The sequence below is a fragment of the Lithobates pipiens genome, unplaced genomic scaffold, assembly GCF_037356315.1.
Source record: "Lithobates pipiens isolate NorthernLeopardFrog02 unplaced genomic scaffold, aLitPip1_a1.2 Scaffold_16, whole genome shotgun sequence".
Classification (NCBI taxonomy): Eukaryota; Metazoa; Chordata; class Amphibia; order Anura; family Ranidae; genus Lithobates; species Lithobates pipiens.
Window position 1 is genome coordinate 121,954,533 of NW_027507748.1, and position 21,290 is coordinate 121,975,822.

At 40.2% G+C, this 21,290-nt stretch overlaps 1 protein-coding gene across 3 annotated transcripts in view; it reads left to right on the forward strand.

Moving 5' to 3' along the window:
- The window catches only part of SEZ6 (seizure related 6 homolog), a 916,788-nt gene that overhangs the window by 303,036 nt on the left and 592,462 nt on the right, over positions 1 to 21,290 (forward strand). The gene's annotated exons all lie outside the window — the stretch shown is intronic.

Here is a 21,290-nt window from a genome sequence, read left to right on the forward strand (position 1 = left end):
ACTTTTGGGTTTAGTATTCTGCAGCAGCGTACCTGACATATAAATTGTTACTAAACCCAGGACCCTGCATTCACTATATCTGGTCCCCCACAGTACACAGAACATGGAAATGCAATTATTTTAGTAAATATAAACTGCTAAATACCTTTTCTGATCAGCAGTATATAGCAGTCCTGTGACTTCTATCAGCTCCTAGTAAAGCTTGTAGGAGGTTTTTTCATACTGCACTGAGCTGTCCTATCAGGATCCAGGACCCCTGACCCTCTGTCTGGACAGTGCTGATTGGCCCTGTGCTAATCACATGCACCCTCACAAGAAAGAAAACCTCTTTAGCAATACACACCAAACTGAGCATGTGCAGACTCCAAAGGCTCTGTATTATCCAAACCTGTTCTGGAGTCAGTGGAAGAAGAGGAGGATCTGTGCATACAGGATCAAACAGCCTTTTCACACAATGCAGAGGATTAACCCCTTATGTTCCACAGTGTGTATCACAAGCATGCTTTACTGCATATACACACTGATTTTACCGTTGTGGATTTAGTAACACTTTAAGTCCCAGCCAGTCCCAGTTTATTGATAGGTTGGACAATAAAATGACTGCACCTAAACTTGATAGTGGTTAAATTGTTTTTTGTTTTAATAGCTGTAAAGCGAGGATTACCACATTGGTGCACAGAGTTTGGGAGTCCCTGCTCTATCTCTGGGTCTCCCTTACTGAGTTGCCAGAGTTGGGCCCAGTCGGTAAAGAAGGGCTGGTGGTACCCTCCTATTATCGGCCCTGATAATACATATTATGTACATTGTCAGTTAGTGTTTCCACACTATAATTGACTTTGTAATAATTCCTTCACTGGACTCCTGACCAAGACAGGCTTGTGAATGAACACTGGTAGTAAACCAAATGACATTAGTGAATACTGTAGTGAAGAGTTTTAAGCTAAACTTCATGCAAACAGCTAAATACCCCATTGTGATATACAAATGGTCTGGAGGCTCTTTAACTCACCAGAGAATGTACAGTATATTCTATCCATACACTCCTGAGATTTACACACAGCACATCCAGTCTGGTGACCTTTCTATTCTACTACTGCAGTTGGGCATCTCCACTTGGTCACTTCTATGCACCCTTGAAATGGACATGAAGGAACAGATGGAAACTCATGAGGTCATCTTTCTATCTCTTTTTGGCCTTCAAAAATCAAAATGAGGGGGTGTCTGTCCTTACTCTTTTTGACCTTGTTCCCTCTAGTGAAATTTCTGCGGTATCTGCCATCACCCTACCATGCATGACAATTGAAATCACATTTTTCCCTATGGTGCCTGTTCTTATCAATGCAACATAGTGCAGTGCAATTTTTTAAATGATGCAGGTGCTTATTATGGTGCAACATAGTTCATTTTTGGCCTCATAGACCTAAATGTGAATGCAGGCAAAATGCATATAAAATGCATGTACAGGCATACCCCACTTTTAAGTACACAATGGTGTTTATTTACTAAAGCTGGAAAGTGCAAAATCAGGCTCACTTCTGCATAGAAACCAATGAGCTTCCAGGTTTTATTACCAAACCTCAAGCTGGGGTTACAAGCTCATTGGTTCTATGCAGAAGTGAGCCTGATTTTTTATTTTCCAGCTTTAGTAATTAAACCCCATTGCCTACTTAAAAGTGAGGTATGCCTGTACATCCATTTTTTTGTTATTTGTGGAAAAGTTTTGTGTGTAAAATCCAGTCTTCTACTACTAAAAAAAATGGATGAAGCATGAAAACGTATCAAAATCACATGTAGAAATGTGCTACAAAAATGCCCCAAAAAAATGCATGATTATGCAGCAGCATTAGTGTGAATCTAGGCTTCCTATCAGCTGGTTCTTTTGCAGCACATGTGCATGCAGGGCATCTGATTGGATTCTAGTACTTCCCATCCCTACTCCCATTCTCCAGCACAGTGAGTTACAAGAGATTGAAAACACATTACAATTATAAAATAGATGCTTTTAAAAATGCATTTTGTGATTTTTTTTTAAATATATCTCTGCATTTATTGTTTTTTCCAGATTTGCTGTAATGAAAATAAATATCTAAAATAAAATAAGCTGAAACAAATTAAAACCATGCAGAACAAAATACACAACAGAAAATCAGGGCAGAGCAAGACTGGAAAAAAAGTAGATAGCAATCAGGCCAAATGTCAACTCTGATACTTGGGGACCATAATATGGAACCTGAAACTAGGGACAATGACTGAGGCACCTAGATGAAGGGAAACGGGTATAAATTGCCTTCCCATTGAAAGCCAACCTAAAGTGCTAAAGAGGCATCTCCACCTATTTGCCTTCCCCCCCACCCCCCTGTCAGCTGCCACATTTGGCACCTTTTTGGGGGAAGCGGGTACCTGGTTTTGACAAGTACCCGCTCCCACTTCCAGCTGATTTTGGCCTGGCGAAATTATCTGGAAGCATGGCCCCCCGCCATCAGAGGAGTGCACTTCACGCATGCACAGAAGGGAACTGGCTGTGAAGCTGTAACTGTTTTCCTTAAGTGAGAGAGCGGTGGCAGCACCCAAGAGCCAATTGAAAAAACGGCTCGGATGAAGATGCCGCTGGATTTGTGGACAGATAAGTGTCCTAATATTAAAAGTCAGCAGCTACAGTATTTGTTTTTATTCTGAAGGAGCATGGAGCTCCTCTTTAATTTTCAGCACTTGATTATCACCCTGTAATATCTCTTCATTAATACCAAGTCATTTTGCTGTGATAGTTTGAGTGACAATTACTCAGTCAGATAGAACGGTTCCCAAATGAATTTTATACCATTTTTGGAGATAGTTTGAGCTTTCTTTGGGTGGTATTTCATAACCGATGTCCTAGTTTGGATTTTATCTGAGGACCCTAGAGCTGCAAGACAATTCATATTATATCTTACTGTGCAAGCATGGTGTTAGGATTTATTTGTGACTGCTTAACAAAATGTAAATGTTACTCTTATTTTTTAATTATAGGCTAGAAATGCCTCTAATTAAAATCTTAATTTTTTATTCTACTAAAAATCCTGCGCTGAAATTTATTCAGCATGAAATATGGCTCTCTTTCTCATTACATTCCATCTACTGACCAGTGAGCAAGGACATATTCGCTCAGGCCAGCACTCATACAAGGATGCAGTGTGCACATGCATTATTTTAATGGCAAAAAAAAAGTGCATAAATTCTAGATATCCTTGCTGGCAGCAAAAGGTCCACTTATTAAGGCTGAGGATATAATTATACACCTATAATGACCTATGTATATATCTTCCCAGCTGAAAGATAAAAATGGATGGATACAGATGAGAAATACACTGATGATAGACAGTGTATGCATTTCTCTTTCATCATCTGTAAGAATTTTCATGCTCACTGGGTTGTGCGGATGGCACGTATTGAAGCTTTTCACTATGCTAATGAGACAAGTCGCTTAATTATACCTTCTACATAATGTCCACATGCACAGCCACCCTCTGATTATCTAATTACAATGTTTATTTTCCTGTGCATGAATTCATACAGGACATATGAAGATAAACTGCCACTAAAATTGGGAAATCTTTATTTCCTGCAGTGTTAGGCAAAAATGAAAACACCTCTGGTTAGGGCAATTCAAAGGCCAATAATAGCCAGTGAAGTTTTTTTGTACTGTTATGGATATTTTGTAAAAAAATGTTTGAACCGTAATATTGACCTCAGACTAACGCTAGAAATATATGTATAGAATTATAAAATCAAATAGATTTCTGTATCCACATTAAACAGAGCACATGGAGGAATCTCTCCTGCTGGCCATCGTATTCCACTACCTGGCCCTGTGGCTGTCAGAATATCAGACCTGTGACGTTTTCGTCATTTGTAAATCATTTGAAAAACTGACTTTTGTTAAGCTGAGTGGTGTCAACAGGGCCACTCCTGGCTCGAGTTTCAGTCAATGCGAATCTGCCAATAATCAACCCATGTATGGTAAAATAAAAAAGGAGCTCCAGTCTCCCCCCAAAAAATAAAAGTCAGCCGCTACAAATACTGTAGTGGCTGACTTTTAATATAAGGGCACTTGCCTACCCCAGGATCCAGCACTGTCCTCACCGGAACTGATTCTTTAATCGTCTTTGGGTCCTGGTGCCAGCAAGTAAGGGAAGCCAGCAGCAAAACCTTGCAAGCCGCAATGTGCTTCTTGAATGGTCCCATAGTCTTCTGGGACCTTTGATGTGTCACGTAAGGCTGCAGGGGAAGGAGGGGGGTGAACTTACACTTGGATCGTGGCGGTGATCCGTCCGAAAGTGGGAGGGGTGGTTACCTGTCAAAACCAGGTGCCCATCCCCCCAAAAAATGTCAAATATGAAGGATGAGGGGGGAGGAGGAGGAAGAGTGGAACTTGACCTTTTGGGTGAAGTTCCACTTTACCATATGGGGTAACATTCATACATATAGACTAAAAAGGGTGTTGAGCATCCTAAAATAAAACTCAGCAGCTACTAGATCCTCAATCTATATCTTAAAAGTGTCAAAGATATGATAATGTGAATAATAATTAAAAACAAAGTGCAAACGTGCTTAGTAAATCGAAAATAATAATATCAGAAAAAAAAAATAGAACAAAGTGCATCTGTGCATAGCATATCAAAATTATTAAAAAACTTCAAAATAATATGCAAGTAATTCAAATATCAACGACAGTGATGCTGTGATAAAACATATAGTATAGAACAGAGGTCTCAAACTGGTGGCCCTCCAGCTGTTGAAAAACTACAAGTCCCATGAGGCATTGCAAGGCTGACAGTTAAGAGCAAGACTCCCAAAGGAAATGCCATGATGGGACTTGTAGTTTTGCAACATCTGGAGGGCCACCAGTTTGAGACCCCTGGTATAGAATAACAAAGTGCATACAGCAAAAAATATAAAAAATCAAAAAAAAAACAATTGGGTTTAATTAGAGTGACCCATACATAGTCCAATCATGAATATTAAGGTGAAATATCACAACCAAATAAAATAGTGCAGTTGTGTGTTCACAGTGCCAAGCCAACTCTCTCCGTTCAGGTGGTTTTCATGTGTTAGTGCTGGTCACACCAGGTAATTACCTTACTGCTGTAAGGTATACAGCAAAAATAGCCTTTTATAAGGAACACTTGAATTCAGGAGATGGACAGGGGGGGAACTTCACACTTCTCTAGCGTCACCGCCAACCATCAGATTCCTCCGTGGATACTATCAGCATATACACTCAAGGAATAGATAGAGTCCACCATAGTGTAGTAGATTAAAATAATATCGATTTTATTAAACAAATAGCAAACTACTCACAAAGGTAGAGAAGGACAGAGCACACAGCAAAACAGACCGACGAGCGTGTCGCTCGGGTGTAGGCGTTACTTCAGGTTTCCTACGCGTTACGTCATACAGTGACTTCAACTTGTGCCATTTCTTTACATATAGCGCAGGAGCCCACATATAAACATTCATACATACAGATACTTGGCTCGATGCATTACTAGAACTTTGGTTGCAGGCAGTGCTTAGCACAGGTTTAATGTGCTTCAAAAAGGTTGTAAAATCGTGTTTTTACAGCATTCATAGTAGTTCTCATTTGAAAACACTTTATTTTGAAAGTACACTCATCTTAGCATGCATTTTTATGAAAATAGAGGGGAGCAAAGTGCTTTCCAGACACTTCTCGTTATGCCGCGTACACGCGACTGGACTTTTTGATGGACTAGGTCCGGCGGACAATCAAATGGACTTGGCCACACTCGATCACTCCAAAAGTCTAATGGATTCGAACGTGATGATGTAGAATAAGGAAGTTCATAGCCAGTAGCCAATAGCTGCCCCAGCGTCGGTTTTAGTATGTCGGACTAGTACACAGACGACTGGATTTTTCGACCAGACTCGAGTCCGTCGGAAAGATTTGAAGCAAGTTTTATTTCTAGGTCCGCCAGACTTTTGGGAAGAAAAAGTCTGCTGGAGCCCACACACGATCGAATTTTCAGACGAATTCCAGTCCACCGGACCAAGTTCGTTGAAAAGTCCGGTCGAGTGTACGCGGCATAAAGGTTATCACTATTTCCCCCTTTGTTCTTGTTACCATCATCACCAAGACTACAAGTAAAAGGAAATCTAACATGTCTAGTTGTCACCATAACAGAAATAGAGGGAAAGTCTACCAATGAAGACACTTCTTCAGATGATGAGTGTATTTACTCCACTTCTCTTGAGGAAATATTTCCTCCCACTTCTTGTTTTGCCTACAGAACAAGAAGTGAAGTAAAATCCCTGCAATGAGTCACAGATGCCAAAAAAAAACCTGATGGAGTTTAAACTATTTCTTTCTCTATCAAAAAAAAAAAGAAGTTTTGGCTTCAAATATAATTAAAATAAATTACAGGTAGCAATTAACGAAAGTAAAGAAAATAGCATTGGTCTCAGTGACTTAGATTTCACTTACATTTTCCAGGAAATCTCTGCCATTCTAACTCACAGAATTTCTTCTTTTTCAGTGTTCATTACTGCTGTCAGTGAAATTAATGTTCTAATATATTCAGCAATATAAAGGATATAAAGACCATCACAAAACTATAGAGTGACAGTCATATACCCTAGATTCCCCTTCTGTGAAAGAAAAAAAAATCCCCTGAAAATCACAGTAGAATTAATCAATTGCAGTTTTTCCTCCCAATATAAGATCTTCCTTGCTGGTACAAGTTAATTGAAGATGTATTATTTTTCTCCAAGACTCTACTGACTGCAGGTATTGCTTTATTGAAAAATAGACAACTTTTTGTCTACCTGGTGTTTCCAATAATTCCGTAAAGAAGTCTCTTGAGTGGCACAGATAGCTTACTCTAGAACATTTTTACAGCTTCCTTTTTTGTTTTCCAGCAGTTGAGTTTAAAGCCGATGTTAGGTCTTAAAATTGCATTATGGGACGAGGGACGACCAGGAGACTTTGTGAAGAATGTCAGTCATGTGCTAGCTAGCTTTCACTAGGAAATTAAATCTGAGGTCTAAATAATTGTCAGAATTCCGAATTTATGTCAGTTGAGCATCTGTGCCCCTTACAGTTTTGTTTAATAAGAAAAGATATAAGTCAGAGGTTCTCAACAGGGGATATCTATACCATTTAGAAGTATGAAGACCAAATTATGGGGGTTATGGGACCGGATCTCTGGAAAAACAGATACAGAATTCTCTACATTATTGAACCTACATTTAAAGTGGACATGTGTGTGACATTTTAATTTTCATGTTTTGGTTCCTCAAGCTCTGCAATATCTCTCTAATTGTTGCTAGCTTGTGCATTTTGTGGTTTGCTCCTATGGTTATCTTTTGAAGTCAAATGTGATACCTAATAGAATTGTTGATGATTTTGACAATCAGGCAAAGGGGGTATGGTGGCATATTGGGCAATCCTTTGGGGGTCTGTATACCCTGGCATAGGTATACTATTACACTGCCAACAGCATTCAGTAAAATGCTAAATTGTATACTCACCTTTCTCTAAATTTCCTTTCCTGGTGCATCTTCATGGCAGCATACAATGATTATGGCTCCATGTGACAGAGCAGAGACAACCAAACTTTTGAAAAACATGTTCACCACTGGTGAATTGCCCAATTTACCTTTATGACTGGTTTTGCTAGGTTTGCTTCCACCAGATTTTTTTTTTTACTTAAAACATACAGACCCCTGGGCATTAAGGACTGCCGACTCCGTGGAGATATAGACCGGACCAGCATATCTGTTATAACCATGGAAGGCTCAAAAATGAGTGCTGAAAACACAAGCACCAAGCTTATTCATACCTTAGCTCTTGTGCCAACAGACCATGTCATATACATGGTTATTTGCTGACTATAAATCAGCCTTAAGCCAGGCATATTGATTCACTCATCTTTACGCCTAATGAAGCAACATTAAACCCAAGCTCAATAGGCAGATGGCAGATCTTCCAGAAAACCATAACTAATTCCTTTTATACATTATTGATACTTATTCGATAATGGCTTCTAAAATTTCTATATAGTTGCTAGAAATGATTTGGAACTGGTTCAGCAATACTGATTAGGACTAAAGTACACCATATACCAAATGATGACATATTTATTAAACAGACTTACGCCAAGCTGGCCATGCATTAGTAGAATTTCATTAGAAAATGTCATTTTAACAATGTTTGTTCAATTTTCTAAGGCCTTGTGGACATGTGGTCAACTGAAAACTTGTGCACGTGGAAATTGGTGCAGCTGTGCATAGTGACAAATCAGCTCCTACCTTCAGTTCAATTTAGCTTTGACAATGAAACCTAGAAGCTGATTGGTTACTATAAACAGCTGCACCAGTTCTGTGTGCACCAGTTTTAGTAAATCCCCCCCCCCCCCCGGGCACCTGTTTAGCCCGTCTGAATGCCATAACTCCTGGCAGGAAAAAGGTGCTTTATAAAACATGACAATAGTATTGCACGCGTGTTTACGTGCATCTAGTGTTTGAGAGTTAATGCATTCTATTGGCAAGAATATTCATTTATTCTAGTCATTGGAATGCATTAACGCTCAAAGTGCGTTTTTAGACACATTTAGGCACGGTCCACATTTTTTCTGCTCTTTAGCTGCTCTCCTAATTGCACCTTTGGTGGATTTTTTTCAGCTTGTAAATGCTCCTCTTCTAATACGCCTGTAAACATCTATTTGTCAATGGACATATAAGCTTACATAGAGGTGCTTTTACAGACTAAAAAAAAAACACTTAATACCTGTAAAAGCAATTTTTTTTTTTTTTAAGCTCAGTGTGAATGAGGCCTATTAGATAGTGGGTTTAAATTTACATATGTTTTTGACTGCAATGATGCTAAAAAGGAGCAGGAAATTTTTTCTTGAACAAATTCATTTCTTAGCCCTTGTACACACCGTCGGATTTTGCCTGAAACTGTTGTATACACACGGTCGGACAAACTTGTCAGATAATCCGACGTGATGACGTTATTTCGCTACGACGGGACTATGTTCACGCTAGTAGCCAATAGCTTTGGTGTAGGAATTTGATCTGAGCATGCGTGGCACTTTGTCCGATCGGAATTCTCTACACATGATCGGAGTATGTCCGATCGGAGCATTTTGTCGGAAAATATTTCCGGCAAGTTGGAAAAGTTGGTCCGATGGATATTCAGACGGAAGCAGTCTGATGCAGACCACACACAGTCGGAATATCCGACAAAACGTTCCGATCGAACACATTCCGACAGAATCTCCGACTGTGTGTACAAGGGCTAACAGTGCATGTGGCTTTCGCTTGGGAAAGTCCATTCCTTCCAAAATCAATTGCTTAAAAACAAAATTACTTTTCAAAAGTACTTTTGAACAACATTCAAGTCATCAAATGAACTAAGCAGGTTCAGACAAGCATTCATTCGGCAATCTACTAGTGTATTGCCAGATTTAGGCAGCATTGGTGATTTTAAAACAAACCCCCCCCCCCCCCCCCCCCCCAGGCAGAATTAAAAAAAAAAACGATTGGATTTGTATATTCAATAAAAAAATAAATCAATAGAAACTGGCTGACATTTGGCCTGTGTGTATGGCAGCCGGTCCAACAGAAGCTGGACGTTCAACCACCTTCTGTTGAAGGCTCATGACCGAAAAAGATCTGCCTATCAGTGCCCTCAGCCAATGGCTGAGAGCACTGACCAGAGTGTTCTGGGGGGAGGTCATCCCCCTGTCAGAAGACAATAGGACAGCAGGGTAGATTGCTGAACTAACATCCGATTGTTAGTACAGACCTGAACTATCAGTTTAAAAAGAAAAAAAAATAGTGGTGTATAGAGTAGAGCTCAGACTGGTGGAAGGAGGGATAGCACTGAGAGCTAATCAAATTGTTGACAAGGAACATGCTGAAAGGAAGAGAAAGCAGAGTGAGCAGTGGAATGATGTCATCAGTGTAAGCATCGGCTAGGGGCAGGCAGGTGATTTACCCCTAGAAAAGTGATGTACCCAACCTAGTGCTGCCTGGCAGGATTATGTAAATCTCAAGGATGATGAGAGAGAATTACAAATCATTTGTAAAATAGTCTCATTTGCAAAAAAGAGACCTATGGATAAAGCAGTGAATGTGACTTTCACTAAAGTCACCCAAACAAGTATTTATCCTTGCAATGTGGGGTGGTACCACTATAAACAATGTATTTTTTTGTTCAGGATGGAATAATGCTGCATACACACAATCGGAATTTTGGCCAGCAAAAGACCGATGAGAGCTTTTCATAGGAAAATGCCACCGTGTGTATGCTCCATCGGAATTTAGCTGTCCGAATTCTCGGCAGCAAAAATTTCATATCATGTTCTCAATTTTCCCGATGGAAAAACTTTCTATTGGAAATTCCGATCGTGTGTATGCAATTCCGACGCACAAAAACTCACGCATGCTCAGATTCAACTACGAGAGGGAAGCTGTTGGATACTTGGTATTGAACTTCCTTTTTCTAGTCCTACCGCGTTCTTGCCGGTTGGAATTTGGCGTGACCGTGTCTAGGCAAGACAGTTTGAGCAGAATTCCGACGGAAAACTATCAGAGCTTTTTCTGACGAGAATTCTGATCGTGTGTACACAGCATAAGGCTTTAAAACAAATGCATATTGACTTTCAGAGAAGAGTGTTTTGAAGAGTGTCAGACTCTCTTCTTTATAGATATGCCCCAAAGTATTTTAACTGTGTGTTTAGTAGTTTGTTTGCATTTAACTTTAATATCATTTTACTGATTGATGCAACCAGATCCTAAACACTTCATCTGAAGTATATCAGTTGGCAAAGTAGTGATAATTAAACACAGCCATATGAGAGTAATATCACCCATGTAGTTTAGTGTTTGACATAAAGCAGAATTAAACTCTGCTATTTTTTTCAGATGGGTCCCCGGGAAATTAATGCCATAATGTGCTTGTATGAACCACATATTAGCATATTATGGCAGTTTTAACTCTCAAATTTAGTCCTCCAGGGATACATTGTCAGCACTCCCACTGGTAATGGGTGCTTCCATCTTCTCCCAGATTTACTCGTGTGCTCTCTCTGTTCAGCTGCATGAATGGCCAGAACGCAATGACGTCACTCCCATGCATGCACACTGGAGTCACATCGTCACTGCATAGAGCGGTGCCGTAAATGTACGTTGAGCTGCTCATGCGCAGCTCACTGTATTCTACCGCTGACATGCAGGGAGAATTATTTTAATAGAAGAGTCCAACAGGGTCTCTTCTGTCCAAAAAAATAAAAAATCTGCCTGTCAGCAGTTTCTAAATATTTCCGTTCAATTCCACTTTAAAGTGGTTCTAAAGGCAGAAGTTTTTTTTTTTTTTTATCGTAATGCATTCTGTGCATTAGGATAAAAAACCATCTGTGTGCATCAGCCCCCCTGATACTTACCAGAGCCCCATCTCAATTCAGAAATGTTGCATGAGTGTCTTGGCTATCCTGGGACTCTCGCTCATTGGCTGACACAGCAGCGGGTGCCATTGACGCTGTTGTCAATCAAAGTCAGTAAGTCAATGAGGAGAGAGAATAGACACACAGAGGAGCAGCTCATTTCGGGTGCCCCCATAGCAAGCTGCACTGTACAGAGCAGGTAAGCATAACATGTTTGTTATTTTTTTGTTTTTGAAAGAACGGGGCTAAACCTTCATTAATGTACTATAAGGCCTTATGCACACTGAGCATTTACCCCAGTGCATCTTATTCTGATGGTAGGCACAGGTACACCATCCAGCCCCCCTGCCAGCATCCTGTAAAATTCTATGAGAGGCTGAAAAACGCAACAGCTGGATGCTGATGAATGCTGTACTGAGTGGTACTAATGTTTAGGGCTGTATGCACCCAAGGATAACTGCACAAAATGCAAAAACTCTGCATTCAAGGCATTCATCCCGGGGTGCATATGGCCCTAAATGTGGGATGGGAATGCACCGCAACTGTGCACCCCCATCCCAATGGATGTCTTTGCAGTGTAGAGATGCAGGTTTTTAGGGGTTAAAACGCCTCCTCGCTGCCTGTCAAATATCCTCTGGAAAGTGATTCTGACAGGCTCATTTACTGAAACTGGAGAGTGAAAAATCTGGTGCAGCTGTGCATGGTAGCCAATCAGCTTCTAACTTCAGCTTGATCAATTAAAGGGTAACTCCACTTTCATGGGGGGAAAAAATAACAAATAAATAAAAATGACTATAGCGCATACAATTGTGACGTCATATTATAATTGAATGTTATATAAAATGACCTTTGCTTTTAAATCTGCAGAGATCTAATCTAAAAATGCAATATGGTTGTCTGGAGGTGTAGAATGTGTACAGAACGCCCCCCTGAAACATAATTTCCTGCTCATGCAATTGGCTAATTTTCCCAGAAGTCTGCAATAAGATACAAGTCAGACTTCAGGCATCCCCTGCTACAAAAATGTAATTTTTGGTGAGATACTCCCAATAGGAAATTACGTCTAAAGGGATGCAGGCCCGGCAGCTTTCCTCATTAGAGCCCTGCAGATGCACAGCAGATTTATATTTATGAAACCACTCAAACAAACACACAATGATTTCTTTAGAATCACAAAAGATAATAATCTGCAACAAAGTTTGTTAAAGTTCTTGTAATGTACATAGATCACCCAGAGGGGAATGTTCTTTTCTCAACAAAAGTGGAGTTACACTTTAAATATACTCTGGAATACCCTTGAAGGATATAAGTTCACTTTGTGTGCACCAAATGCCTTTGAAAACCCAGATATATGTTTGTAAAAGTAGCTGGGACATCATCATTATGCTGTACATAAGAAAAACAGAAATGGAAGGCGTGCACACCTAGTGCATTATCATAGATCATTTAATAATAAGAATTTTTTATATAAAAGTGGGTACTCGCAAAATGCAACTGACAAAAGGCCATAAACACAGTGCATGGACATGCATAGAACACGGGGTACAGCTAACATGTTTCGGGGGTGCACTCCCTTCCTCAGAGCTAGGCTAGGCTAGCCTAGCTCACTAGCCTAGCTCTGAGGAAGGGGGTGCGCCCCTGAAACTCGTTAACTGTACCCCATGTTCTGTGCATGTCCATGCACTGTGTTTATGGCCTTTTCGTCAGTTGCATTTAGTGAGTACCCACTTTTATATAAAAATGTCTTATTATTAAATTATCTTTGGTAATGCACTAGGTTTGCGTGCCTTCCATTTCTGTTTTTCTTGTAGTTACTTTTGGATTACCGCATCTAAGGAAGACAGCATCCACCCATTTTTGGATACCTTATATACCTTTCACACCACCATTTATCTGACATCTGTCACTGCACACCTTGGAAGACCTATTAGCACTAGAAGTGACTGCGTTTATTGCGCTGTACATAGCCTGTGCAGAGAGCAGAGCTGTGGAAAATCCACCCAGGGGGGTGGAGACAAGACCAGTCACCCTGTACAAAGAAAAAGAACTGCAGTGACTGGTCTTTATTACTGGAAGTTTAATGCACAGAGACAAACTACCTGAGTTTTAAATGCTGGATTACTGCACAGTTTAATATACAAGCGTTTTCTTGTACTATATTCCACTGTTGTGACCATTAGGAAACCTTCTCGAAGAAATACCATGCAGTCAAAACATGTAGACAGGCAGTGGTTGTGAAAAAGCTACAGAAGAGCAATAGAACTGAGAAAAAAATTGCTTTTGCTTATGGTACACAGTGTACACATCTGCTTTAATAATCACATTACCGTTACAGTATGTCTTATTGTTTTTTACAGCATGTGTTAGAAAGCAGCCTAATTAATTAACTAATATGCATGATGGTAAGCTATGTAACTAACATGCATGATGGTAAGAGGTTTCCGCTGTAGCTTTGTCTAGCATCCAAGTAAAAGAGTCTGGGATATGGTTAATAAAACATCACCTATATGGAGTTTCTCCCTTACTATGCACACAGCAATTGCGCTGCTGGGTGCTTGTCTGGAACCGCCTTACCCTCTCCGCCTCTCCTCCCATCTTACCCCCCTCCCTTACGCCTAAGGCTCTACGGGACACAATGGGATGCGCTCAGGCTGATGAGGTCAAGCAGGTCACAGAGCGAATTTATCCTGCTGTTGTATTATTAGCATTTCAATTTATTTACACATTCTGCTGCGGATTCAAACTACGCAGCCAGCAGTTCCATCTCGTTACAGGAGCCCATCCTGTTAGCAGCAGGGGAAGCATTGCAGCAGGAGTGTAAAAAAAGAGGAGAGGAAACAAACCAACCAACTGAAACCAACAATCAGCTACCGAATTCTATTTTAGATTTCTTTAACCCAAGAGCAGTCACTGGGTAGGAAAAACAAGAGACACCCTACAGATACAAGATTGCCATCTCTAATGTTGTAGGTAATAGGGCAGCGTACAATACAAGCCCTTTCTGTGTATTATATGTATTTTCATTATAGACATGCAAAAGCAAGGCAAGAATGGTGGGATCTACTTTTAGATTATGATTTTATAAATGAAGAGAAGCAATTGAAATACAATACACGGCAAAAAAAAAAAAAAAGCCATTGGGGAAGATTTTCTAAAACTGGTGCACACAGAATCTGGTGCATCTGTGCATAGGAAAATATTCCTAAATCAGAGTTGCATTATTTAATTTAAGATGGAATTTACATCTTACATTTGCGTTAGAATTTCTTTATATCTCCCCCTTGAATATTGTTAGATGACTTAAAGGATGGATTAGGATAGGCTTCTATGGTTTACAGCATTTTGCACATTATTACTAAATGTGGGTGGTGCTTAGGCGCCCGTGTGGGAACAAGTGGAACTGCATTGCCTAGAACCAAGGCAGGGAGCTGCGGTCATGTGACAGTCAGCATTAAGGCAGATCTCCTGAGCTTAGAAGTGAACTGCACTGTTAACTCTTTGTAATCCGGGGCTAACCGCATTACACTGATGACACGTGTACACTTCAGACATACTCTCCTTTAGAGTACACAACTTCCCAGGTGTACAGCATACAGGAACTGATGCCGCAGAACCTGCACTGGCATCCACCAATACAGATTTAGCATCACCTCTCTCCCAGTGATTAATCCCATGGTTGCTATGACATACAGCAATGTTTCTCAACTTCAGCCCTCAAGTACCCCCAACAGGTCATGTTTTCAGGATTTCCCTCAAATGAAACGGCTGTGGTAATTACTAAGGCAGTGAAACTGATCAAATCACCTGTGCAAAATAATGGTAAGCCTGAAAACATGACCTGTTGGGGGTACTTGAGGACTAGAGTTGATAAATATTGACATACAGGATACACACTGTCTCCTTCCTCAACCACCATGCTTGCTCTTATTCTCCTGAGGTACCTCATATATCCCCCCCCCCCCCCCCGTCACTCCAGGCTGGATCCTTAAGCATTCTCTGCCACAGGTCCATTCCTAAAGAGTGGGGAACTGGCGGATAGTGGAGGCACCAAGCACTTAACCCCCACCACCACCAGAGTAACCTCTGGTGGGGGACATGGCAGTACCTCTGCCATGTCACCCATCTCCTGGCTGATTGGATGCCTTGCATGTAACGCAAACACTGTAGTCCTTAGCAACAGCAAATTGGCTTCCTCTGGATAGTACTCTGTGTGTTACACCCATGTATTGTATATCCTTCTAACTCAGTCCCCTTGTGTTGTTGCAAACCTTGTTCTTTTGCTGTGCATGCACCGCTTTAACAAGTTCCACCCACCTGTCAATCTGCGGTAGACCGGACAGGACCCTCCTTCTTCCAGCTGATCCCATGTAAACAAATGCTGGTTATCTGCATTTCCTTTCCTTAGTGCTGTCACTGTATGAGATTGTAAGCTCTTCTGAGCAGGGCCCTCTTAATCCTCTTGTATTTTATTGTATTGTAACTGTATTTTAAAGAGGTGTTTCATGTGGCACTACCTAACTCACCTCTTATATTTATAATTTTGAGTGCAGAGAACACTTTTATATGTGAGCAGCTTTCTAAAATTAAGATCAGACTCATCTGGCGAAGGTTGTGCGCAACAGTATTTATCAAATTTACATTGTAACTGTATTGTCTCCTTTCTATATTGTAAATTGCTGTGTAAATTGCTGGCGCTATATAAATCCTGAATAATAATAATAATAATAATAATAATATGAGGCAAGGAAAGCCGATAACTGGCTTACCTGTTACAGGGGACATTTACACTGATAATCAGGGCAATGATCATCGGTGCCCTGATTACCAGTGCAGCCCATCAGTGCCAATCAGTGTTCATCAGTGCAGCATATCAGTGCCCATCAGTGCAGCATATGAGTGCCCCTCAGTCCCGCCTATCAGTGGCCATCAGCGCTGCCTTATCAGTGCAGCCTCATTAGTGCCCATTTATCAGTGCCGCTTATCAGTGCTCATCAGTGCCCATCAGTGCAGCCTCATCAGTACCCATCAATGCAGAATATCAGTGCCCCTCAGTGCAGCGTATCAGTGCAACATATCAGTGCCCATCAGTGCAGCCTCATTAGCCCACAACATTGTTTTGTTTTCAAAATTTTTGGTCTTTTTTTCGTTTGTTTCGCTAAAAATAATAAACCCAGCAGTGATTAAATACTACCAAAACGTAGTTGTATCTGTTTAAAAAAATATATTAAAATTTCATTTAGGTACAGTGTTGCATGGCCACGTAATTGTCAATCAAAGTGTGACAGCATTGAAAGCTGAAAATTGGTCTAGGCAGGAAGGGGGTGAAAGTGCCCAGTAGACAAGTGGTTAAGGGACTTCAAACCAGGCAAAGCAAGTAAACAAACACGATCCTTCACTGAGGGAGATGCTGATTACAGTATAGTTCTCAAGAAACAACTTCAACACAGTTCCCATACAGAGGTCTTCTAACATCCCATAGAGTGTGCTTACCTTTAGACTTGTGCACAACGGAAAATTTTGTTTAGTTTTCGGTCCGTTGTCATTTGTAAAATACAGAATTTTGTTCTGTTATATTCGTTATGTTACGTTAATACGTTTCCGGATAATTCGTTACCTCTGTAGAGTGTCGATATTCGTTATACTAAATCTCGAATCATGTCAAATGTATTCATTATATGCACTATAGTTTCATTTTGCCAGTAATCCAACCTCCAGCACAAAATTAATCAGCTAATTGGACTGTAAGGTTTACTTTGAGTTGACCTTTTGTTTCATTAGATCTTTAACAAATTATCGAATCATGTCAAATTCATTGGTTATATATGCTATAATTTCTTTTGCATTAGTTGAAATTCATTATTTTTATATTCCGGCATTCAGATACGTCTGAATGTCTCAAATATGCAAAATTCGGCCGAATTTCGATTCGTTACGAAACGAGTTGCACAAGCCTACATACCTTATACAGAAGGCAAGTCCATAAACCAATTTCCCAGGAATGACTATGGGTCTTGGAGCTAACCCCTTTTATGTTAGTTGACCTGTAACGGACAGTAACCTTGTTGGAATTGGTGAGAAAAACTTTAACCCTTATAGCCTGGTTATCCCTAGCTCTGAAGTCAACCTGAGGACACAGGAAAACATCAAAATATTATAAATTTTTTTACCTAGCTGGCTCAACATGCAGAAATGAGCACAGGCAGAGATAAAAGTGTAGAGCTACGGTCCCATGGTTTTCCACAGAGCAGTCCGATCCTCCTCTTCTTGGGTCCCTCTTTGGTGCTACTGGACCCTCCCTCCTGTTGAGTGCCCCCACAGCAAGCTGCTTGCTATGGGAGCACCCAAGCCAAGCCGCAGATTCATGTGTCCATTCAGACATGGAGCCGTGACCCAGCCCCTTTCTCTCTACATTGGCTGACTGACATTGGTTGATTGGTGCCACGCTGCTTCCTCAGCCAATGAGGAGGGGAGTCCCGGGCAGCCGAGACACTCCTGCAACATCGCTGGATCTAGATGGGCTCAGGTAAGTTTTAGAGGGGCTGAGGGGGGCTGCTGCACACAGAAGGCTTTTTATCTTAAAGTGTTCATTACCCAGAAAAATTAAAAATGGATCCTGTTCCTTTAAAGCATGTTAAACAGCACAGTGTTTGTGCTGTGTAATTTGGCCCCTTGTATCACCTGAAATACTTGGTTGATCCAAGTTCTAACCTCCCCCTTTAAACTGACCACGGTTTATCGTGGCTGCTGCACTCTGATACCGTGGTCAGTTTACATGCCTCCATCATCCACAGCTCTCCTCTGTCCTTCTCTCCCCTTTCCCTCCTTCCCTCCTGCATCTGAAATGACTTTTAAATCTTCATATAATCCTCTATGGTTAATAAGGTTAGGTGCCCCAGTTTCTGTGTTTTATTAAAAAAAATGCAGTTCTATACCTGATTTCAGAGTGCTGCTTGGTGCTCACGTGACTGACGTCAGTGACTGACTCCCACTGTAGCTGTCAGATCGAGAGAGAGGAGAGGTGGTCAGTCACGTGAGCGCCAAGGGGCGCTCTGAAATCGGGTATAGAATGGCATTTTTTTTTATAAAACACAGACAGTGGAGCACCTAACATTATTAACCACAAAGGATTATATGAAGACAACACAGTGGGTTAACAACCACTTGCATGCATAGAAACATGAAGATAAAAAACCTTCTGCCTTTACAACACCTTTAAGTTTATGCTTGTCTATAGACAGGAAATCCCTTCAGTTAACTACAGGATATAGCTCAATCTTTTTGAAGTACACTACATAGAGCAACCATTATTATTACAAGTTACTGTAGTGAAAGACTGCAACTAATCTTGCATAAATATATTACGTTGCATTGTTCCTTCTCTAACAGTACAACTGCAAACAAGTTGTTGGAGATGCTGGAGGGAACCATTAACCGTATAAAGATTAAATATTTCTCTGAGTCATCTTTTATCCCCTGTGATGCGCTCATAATGTGATTAACAAAATGACAAAGATGTCTGGATGCTTTCATAAAGCGACCTGATTGCCTTTCTAGAATGCCATAAAGCTGCAAGCAGATCTAATCAGGTGTTTGAAGATTGATTACGCCATCACACTGATTTATAAGTGAAGTACATAGACAATCATTTTGTGTAACTTGCTGAATAAGAAAATGTCATACCTGTGCTGGAAGAGCGCACTGACAAAAAGAGAACTACAAAGCTAAAGAACAACAAAAAACGAAAGAACTACAAGCAAGAGTGGAATTCTTCTGGAAGCCTAGTGCAAAGACAAAGAAACAGAAAGAAAAAAAAACTGAGCTGTGGGAAATCTGAAGTCTTTAAATATGCGCGGAAGTGATTTTTTTTTTTTTTTTGGAAAATAACATATCAGGGTTCACACCTACTTGGCCATCTTTGAAACTGTTTCTAAACAACCAATTTGAAGAGACTAGTGCCTTTGACACCTTTGTATATTTTTACAATTCAGTTAAACTGGACCTTGCAATGGTGACTACAATGAAATATAAAATATATATATATATATATATGTATATATATATATATATATATATATACTGTATATATACAGCTGAGTGAGCGTTGTTAGCCCTGGACAGGAGATGTGGTATTCAAATGTTTATTAGGTGAAAATAAAAGGAAAAAAAATCTGACAAGTTGCTATATATACAATTTTTGTTTTAGAGTTTAGATATGCTTTAATAGTTGTCTCCCATTAGGGATATTCTCAAGCTACTGAGATTGTGTCTTTGGTCAAGGAACCTTTGTACTAATGTCTTGCAAGTGTCTTGGAGGAAACTAGACAGGACATGAATTAAATCAGCCAAAAAAAATGCAGCATAGTTCAGACCTTTAAGAGGTCCAAATTGGGGCAAAGCTAACTATTTTTACTTTTTATATCTTACTTTTTAATGTAATTTGTATACTTACATTTTTAAATCTAAAAAAGGAATTTGATTTTTTTTTTGTTTGAAGTCATTTTATTTTAGGATTATCAAGCTGCAAATTGCTTTAGGATACGAAGAAGAAAATGTATATCCATCTTTCATTACTGTTGCAGACAAACCCTCCCCCTTCCTCCCGACTAGTGACACAGGGGGAGGTTAATGAGGCATTGTGGCGCTCCTGCACAAGTACTAAACCCCTATTAAAGTATAAAAGAAGGTTTGGCATCCTTCAGTATAAACTCATTAACTTTTATGGCATAATAAATTGATCACATTAAAAAATAATTCTGCTCCTGCTGGGTGCAAGTTAACCTTTCGTAACACTCGCAACATGGCATCTTTTTCCATACGGTTCAGAGAATAGGGGAAGTTAGTATGGGTTTTGGCAAAATCTGTGTTAGGATAAGGTGTTTTTATAAGGCATTTAGAGACCAGGAGTGGCCACTGAACTATTTTCTCGCTGCAAGTTTTGGAAAGAAAAGGACCTGAATAGTTTTTCAGTAAAGTTTATTTTTTTTGCAGAAAACAGCAAGCAATGATAAATTGAAGTTCCTTGTCTACAAAGATAGGATTTGGGCCCTATATTACTCACCAGGGCATATCGATTAAAGTGTGTAAAATCTTATTAGTATGAAGATTAGACTTCGTAGGATAACAAATATGGTATGGCTAGCTAAATGGGATGAGCAGACACTTTCAAATAGTGTTCACTGGCTGCTTTTTTTGCTTTATAAAAGCTATTTTATCGATTTTATTATGATGTATGACCGGCACCAATACAGTGCCCTACATAGGCAGATGATCTACAGGAACACACATAGAGCTGCACATACTGAGGGACATAAAAACAGAATTACGATGGTTGCAGCTGTGACCAGGTTGTGGTTCTTAGGAAGAAACCAGCTCCCTAATGCTGGAAAGAGAAAAGAAAAGACCAAGCACAAAAAGAAGACTTTATTATAATAAATAAGAACATAAAATGTACTTAAACACTCTATGGTGGTGCACTCACATGCAGGTGCTGGATAAAGCATCTAGCGGCACAGCATGGCAGTAGGAGTCCTCTCAGTCTCTATGGTCTAGCTTGGCACTGGCAGAGTAATGTGTTCTTCCACGGATGGGAAAGACACAAGCGCCTATAGAGAAAGCTGGAGCCAGCTGTTGTCAAACAAGGTCTGCTCTCTGGAGTGACATCACGTGGATCTAGTGCTGGTAGGGATGCGTTTCCGGGAAATCCTCCTTTTATCATCCTACTAGGAAAATGTACCTGTGTCCTTTTAAAGCTGTCAGAGATAGTGCTGAGTGAGACCACTACAGTCTCCCCATATGAACAGGTGGCTGAGCGCGTAGATTATGCTTTTTACCACTTTCCATTAGGAC